Source organism: Mastomys coucha, unplaced genomic scaffold (genome assembly GCF_008632895.1).
Source record: "Mastomys coucha isolate ucsf_1 unplaced genomic scaffold, UCSF_Mcou_1 pScaffold19, whole genome shotgun sequence".
NCBI classification, from domain to species: domain Eukaryota; kingdom Metazoa; phylum Chordata; class Mammalia; order Rodentia; family Muridae; genus Mastomys; species Mastomys coucha.
The window spans coordinates 21,272,147-21,279,449 of record NW_022196901.1 but is presented as its reverse complement, the minus strand read 5'-3'; the positions used below and the strand labels follow the sequence as shown (position 1 = coordinate 21,279,449).

The window sequence follows — 7,303 nt, the reverse complement described above, 5'->3', positions numbered from 1 at the left end:
AGCTAGTGGTTTCAAGTCCTCACGAGAAACCCTAGTGGCAATTTGGCAGGGCCCGGTGGCCTGCGTGGGAAAGTAACTCACCCTGAATCCAGGGGTTTGGGGGCGGTGGCGGTCTCAGCGGCTGTTCCACGTGGCCGCGGTGGCAGCAGCGGTAGCGGTGATGGGACCCGCCGTGTCCGCGGCGTCCCAGCTGCAGCGGAGGTGGCAGTCTCAGCGGCCTGCCATGCTCCTGGGTTCGGCTCCAAATGTTGGGATTTGGGGGTTCGGCTCCAAATGTTGGGATTTGAGGTTCGGGTCGCGGCGGGCACGTCTGCAGACACCAGGCACAAACAGCTCCACGTTTAAGAGGTTTAATTAAGGGAGAGTGGGAACCGCGGTGCAGGAAGAGGGGAGAGAAGAAAAGAGGGAGAGATGGAGGAGAGTACTCATATATATATATATATATAAATATATATGTCATGACGTAGTAGGTCCAGGTAAAGGTGGGAGCTGAACCCAATGGATTCTGGGAATATGGTGGCCGTTGCCTTGATGAGAGGTCTGTGGACCCGCCCATATCTGCCGCCGTTTCTGGGTGCTAACAGTTCCCACAGGGACACTTTCAAACACCATGGCTAGGCAGACTTAGGGAGCAAGGAATTCATTCCCACACAGAGTAAAAAAGGTCTTGTGATGATTTATATCTAAGCCCACAATGCCTTAGCAAAGCAACCTTTAGACTTTGGAGGATGAATTTATGTTGTTTTTCTTGCTTCCTTCTGATATCACAACATGGGATGTTGCGACAGAAGGTAAAAAATATATCATGGTGCCATCATATAAGGACTCTCTTGAGGATCGCACAACTTAAAGAGATCAATCTTTCCACATCAGATCATGGACCCAATACACAACAGGCAGAGTCACCTCAATGACAAAAAGGTCTTTCCCCACCATCCCCTAAGTGTTTGATATATAATCTGTTTCATCTGGATTCTGAGCTTTAGTTGCCAATTTCTCACTCTGAAAAAGCCCAGGCCCAAAAAGAAAAGGTACTTGACTCTGTGCCATGGCCTAAAATAGGACCAGGGGGAAAAAAAACCTTGAAAAGTGGTGTGCAGAGACCAACTCTGCCAACTCTGGCCCCCAAGAACCTCAGGCTCAATAACAGAAGATCTGTGGACCAGAGCAAACTACCAAATGAAAGAAGACCAAGGAAAACACAAAACATAAGCATGTCCAAGCCAAAACTGAAACAGAAGAATCCTGGACCAAAAGCAAAATAAATGTGGACTAGGTCTATCCAGGGCCCCAAACAAGAAGATAGATAGGCAAGGGAATAATCCTAAAATGAAAGATACTCTAACAAAACCAAAAAAAGTACTATGCCTGGCTCAAATAATGAAACTCAGGATATCCATGTCAAAATGCTAATATAAAATTAGCTCAGATTCACCATCACCCAAAGATCACTGGACCCAAACAAAGAACTGTGCCCAGGCTAAAACTAAGAGAAACATCACTGCTGTTTGAGTGTATACCTTGAGGCACCTTAAGTTCAATTCTTATTTTACAAATTGAGGCATCAATGCAGGCACATCCCAGCTTGTCCCTCCATAACCATGGGCTCACCTACAATGCTCACTATACTGATAACTGATATAAACTGACATCCTGAGTAGAAGGTGTGTGGATTACATACATACTTCACTTAACCACATCCTCAGTGTATGTGAGCTAGGATGACACAATTACTATAATGTGCCAAACACCTATTAATATGGACTTACCATGTGAAAAGGCTTGTTATACTTCACTGTGTACCTTTATGAGACAAGAAGTTATCTTGACTTCAATTGGTTTATTTGGAACAATTAATTTTCAAATATATCTTAGTCCATAGCCTGTTCAGCAAGAGTTTTGGACTAACTCAAGATTTGTCATCTCAATAACTGACATATGGACACATTTTTTTTCCTCCAGGAAGCAGATTTGATGATGATCAAATGAGGGGCAAAGCCATGAATAGACATCAAAGAAAATCTTGAACCTCCTTGAATTCCATGAAGCCTGGGCTCAGATAGTTAATGGGGGCATGTGGGTCACATCCTCTATCCAACATAGAACACAATTCCTCCATAGAGGAGCCAGGCCTTAAAGGGACCAAGCCTCACCTGAGTGACTATGTGAAACAGAAAAAACAATGACTCTGCCCTGGGCAGAAGCTAGGCATTTTCTCACATCAATTTATTTTCTTGAGCAAATTATACCCTTAGTTGTGACCCAATGCATGCCATTGTTAAGAAATTTGGACTCAATGATGATATCACAGACCATGCTCTTCAAACAAAGCCAATCTACAAGATCCTTTTGGTACAGTTGTGATTTGTGTGTTGTACCCACCATTTTACCAACTCACCTCAAGTGTATCAAGGCAACATCATTACATTTAAGTAATCTGTATCACACATGTATATCAAAGAGCATGGGCATACCATGGGATAAAGGGAGAGCAGGCTGCACCCAGGGGATCCTCTGTGTCAAGATCTGATCTGGAATACTACAAATGAAGAACAACAATTTGACATTAACTCTGACTTAGACAATACACCAGCCTAGGAAGTTTGACCACACTAAACACCAGATGTCTGAAGATGCAGGCAATGGCCATAAAGTGACATCAATAGGATCCTGTTACTGAGTATTCCGAGTCCAGTTTAAATTCAAGGGCTTGTGGGCCACAGTCTCTCCTCATGTAACACAGTACTATGCTCACAATAAGGGAGCCAGGACCACACACTGTGGATTTAAGTGGGACAAGAACCTACTCTACTTAATGAACAAACAGCATGGGTATGCCTTAATATCAGGAATGGTCAAATGCCACATGGCCCTATTATGACTTCTGATCTTTTATCACAAACTAGACTTTATTCATTAAAGATCTTAGATTCATAAACAAGGCTTCCTAAGGAGATGATTGACATCCAATCAATAGCAGTGTAAGCTGGTGGATCCCTGACTTCTAAGAATTCTGGTCAAATTTATCTTCAAGGGTTGTTGGGCACCACTTCTCTTCATCAAAACCAAGTTATGTTCAGGTCAGAGGCCCATTACCCGAAAACATGACCTTGATCATATCTAGGTCACACCAGAGAAACAATCTTGGCAGATTTTGGTTTGCTGGGTATGTAAGATACACCCAGGAGCCTTTTTGTGCTCAGCTGTCTTTAAGAGATCCAGGACAAGCCATCACATGTGTGTTAACCAATGCCAAGATCCCAGGAGAAATTGAGACAACATCCTCACAATCTTCAAGAATGTGGTCCAAACTCTCATATCCTGATATCTCAATTTCTATTGTTCACTTTGGTCCTCAAGATGACCCTATTAGAAATATCCAGTAACCTCTTGGATCAAGAATCTAATGACCCAGGAGTGCAGACACAATTTTAATGCAAATATATAATGGAAAACTGAAATCTCTCCTCTGGAGGCATGTTTGTTGGTATGTTCATTGGCTAGACATAGTTGGCTAAGATTATTTAAGCTTTCACTAGAGCCTACATAGAAGCCAAAATTATGCCCTGATTTCTATACAATTCTTCTAATAAATTCTCAAGCTATGTAACCTTCTATCTTTAACGTACATGTGATTGCATTGAGTATATAACTTTTAAAAAAGTTCTATCTGCTACCATGATTATTCTAAAACATTTACTTTGTCTCTTCCATATATTTCTCAACATCTTCGTTGATCTTTGATTGAACTGCTTAAGAACAGGCTGTGATGGTTATTCACAGACAGCAAGTGTAAGCAGCTCCATATATTCAGCAAATATCTCCATGTTCAGACTTCATCCTCAAGATCAATGTATCTTTGTCCATGGTATGTATCTTTATCATTTCTTAGAGTCTTCAAATAAATAAACAAACAAGTAAAAAGGCCAACTAGGCAGGAGCCCTCATGTAGTCGTAAAATCACTGGGATAAATTTTCTAAATTAGAGGGGCAGTTACCTTTTCCAGTGAAAATATCAGTTTAGCAAAAAATTTTAGAGGATTGCTGATGAAGGAATATGATGCAGAGGAGGAGCAGAAGGTTCAGTATGGGTCACAGGGCACCAGGCTAAGACTCCACATAAGGATACATATACTCCCAGTGATATCTCATGCATGGTTCCAAACACAGTCATCTAGATATTTATGTCAAAGGACCAGTAAAATGTGCGATGTTCCATCAACTAGAGGAGCTACAGGCTGATAGGTTGTATCTCTAGATCTTCCTCTAGTAATCCTGGGAAATAAGGTGACAGATTTTTTGGTATGTTTGCTATAGAGATACATATATCTCTGCCTCCCCTTCCCCTGGCCTTTGTCAATTTACATTCTTTGCAGTGCCTCAGAGCCTATATAGGATTTCTATGGAAACATCCCATAGCTTTTCATGGTCTTGGGAGTCAATGGTCCTTCCTTACAATTTGACTCCTGTCTTAGGGTTTTTATTGCTATGAAGAAACATCATGACCAAGGCAACTGTTATAAGGAAATCATTTAGTTGGACCTGGATTACAGTTTCAGATGTTCAGTCCATTATCATCATGGTGGGGAACATGGCAGTGTCCAGGCTGACATGGTCCTAGAAGAGCCAAGAGTTCTACATCTTGATCTGATATCAGTCAAGAGGAGACTCCCTTTCACATACAGCAAGGAGGGTCTCTTCCACACCGGGCAGAGCTTGAACACTAAGAGAACTTAGTAATACACTTCTTTCAACAAGGCCACACTTATGCCAAAAGTGCCATTCCCCATAGTCAGAGAACTCCTCTTTCCCAACTAGATTTGACTTATTCTGTTCTCCATACACACATTCCTTATCTTCAGAGACATGAGAGTTCTTTAGACAGTATGAAAACAAAGGTCAATGATCACATGCTTCCCTGGCTCTAACATAGACTTTCAGTGCCATCCTAAGGAGCTTTGAGATGCAGCTATGTGGATGCTCCCACTCCTGAAAAGGGGTTTGCAGACTCTAATTGCAATGCATTTGGGCTAGAATCAGATGGAAGTATGTTTGCAGTTCACAAGCCTCAGTGAGTTATATCAGAACAGATTTTCTAGGGACGGGTCAGGATTCCTAATGATAGCTAGATCATCTGAACCAAAATTCTTCCTTATTCATTTGCCTGTTGACAGATTCTTTTGGGGATTGAAAAACAGTGAGAAACTCCATCAGTGAACTTTTGTTGTATCCACATGGGCATTCTGCCACTAAACCTGTGGATTTTCTTTCTTTCTTTTCTTTTTTTCAATGTTCAGTTTCCTTTAATGACCCCCATCTCCCTTGAAGGGTAGGTACAGGCAGCTAGGCAACTGGCAAGACATGTTCCCACTGAAGATCTTGCCTTGAGTGACGGCTTTTCCCACATGCTGGAAGCCCCCTCCCAGGAAAAGTACTCTTGAACCAGGGTCTTGGTCTCCTTGCTCCCAGGATCCAGTTTCCACCATGTATACAACTCATAGTCCACCTGCCAATCTGGACTCAGTGGAAAGGCAAGCCTCGGAAGACCCAACACCAGAAATGGAGCTGCTATTATTGGTTCCAAAGAGGATAACACTAGCAAAGACATTCTTCCTCAGTTTGTCCAATCACTGAAACATCCCAGTGATGAGGTTGCAACTCATGAAGGTCTGGGTGAGCTCTTCAGGGAAGCTGTACTCAGCATACCACAGGGACCATCTTTATCAAAGTGCTCCCAACAAGATGGCAGCGCCACAGAGAGGGTGTCTTCATTGGAGTACTTACGCTTAAACTCACCCAACACAAAGGTACTCTTGGGCAGGTGAGCGAAAGGATCCTTGGCCTTGGGCTCAGCAGCCAATGCCTGCTCACACTCATTCATCTCTTCCTCAGGAGCTGGGGCAGCTGCCTTTTTTCCTCTTTCCGCTCAGTCTGGGGCTTCTGTGTCTCTTCTCATGAACCCTTCTCTTTCCTTGGTGTATTCTTTTTAGACTGGCTCTCTGCAAAGTTCTTAGCATCAAACTGGGCCATCTTCTCATACAGCTTCACCTCCCCCAAGATAGCCCCATTCTAGGGCTGGTTAATGCAGGTAAGGAACCATCAGCTGGTATTGGGGAAGGCCTGGCAAAAAGAAAGCTCTAAGACCTGTTTATAGAACCACAGGGTACAGACAACTGTGATATCAGCCAGTGTCACTTGCTCACCCACCAGATAGGTCCTTGTCTTCAAGTGAGTTTCCAGCAGCCCCAGGATTCGCTTCACCTCTTCTTTTGCATTTTCAGTGCCCTGTTTGTTGTGGTGCATAATGCCCAAGGTGGGGAACACTCAGGTGCTAGCTGGAGGACCGATGTCACTGTCAGCAAAGCTCACCCACTGCACCACCTGAGCTGCTGCCTCTGGCGTACTTCCCTGCAGCTCCTCTTTGCTTACATAGTAGGCAATGGCATTTCTCTCAAACACACAAAATCCATCATCACCTTCAAATGCTGGAACCTTGCCGGCAGGAAATTTTCGGAAAAATTCAGAGGTGCGGTTGGTTTGGCCAAAGTGGAAGTGGGGTGGTGTGGAGAGCATGCGGACCTGAGCCCTGCTGTACTGAGCAGCGATGAGTACCTTGGCCCTCAAGTACAGGGTCCCAGCAGCCATGGTGATTCCACAGAGAAAGGGGGGTGGGGCTGTCGGTGCTGCTGCAAAGCAACAAACATGTAGATTTTCCAGCATTGCTCTAACCTGCCACCAAAACATCCCTAACTAAATCCTGAAATCAAAGGAGCCCATGAAATTCCTATCTGAGAAAACCCCAGGACAAAGTCTAACAGCAAAGTAACCCAGAGCAGCCAAGGACATATTCTAAATCTCAGGAGTCAGATCTGATCCAATGAACTAAGTACTCAAAGCAGACAGTGTTGTATCCTGAAATCAAAGTTCCCCTAAGAAAACCCCTAAAACACAAAAATGCTAACATGAGAAACCTTGAGTTGCAGGTCAAGGGGTCCAAAAGACTTCTAAAATAATACAGATAAATGCAGCAATCTTTGGTCACTTTCCAGAAATTGACAGCAAGGCCCTGTTTCTCACAACACCAAGCACATGAGGTGTGGGACTCAGGGAATGTGAATTACATCTCCATGAGGACTAGCTATCATAACCCTGGCAAGTGCTACAGAAGCAATCAATTGTGATGCCTATTTACCACCAAATGACCAACATGGCAGGATGGCCCCCAAAACAAAATAGTGACACACATATCTGGTGATAGAAGGTCTATGTCATTGTACTTATTTATAGCTTGTACAACAGGAGG

The 7,303-nt window shown here is 43.5% G+C and overlaps 1 pseudogene; it reads right to left on the bottom strand.

Annotated features, from left to right (window-relative positions):
* The window catches only part of LOC116097637, a 12,534-nt pseudogene extending 5,889 nt beyond the window's left edge, over positions 1–6,645 (bottom strand).
* Between the last annotated feature and the right edge of the window lie 658 nt (positions 6,646–7,303).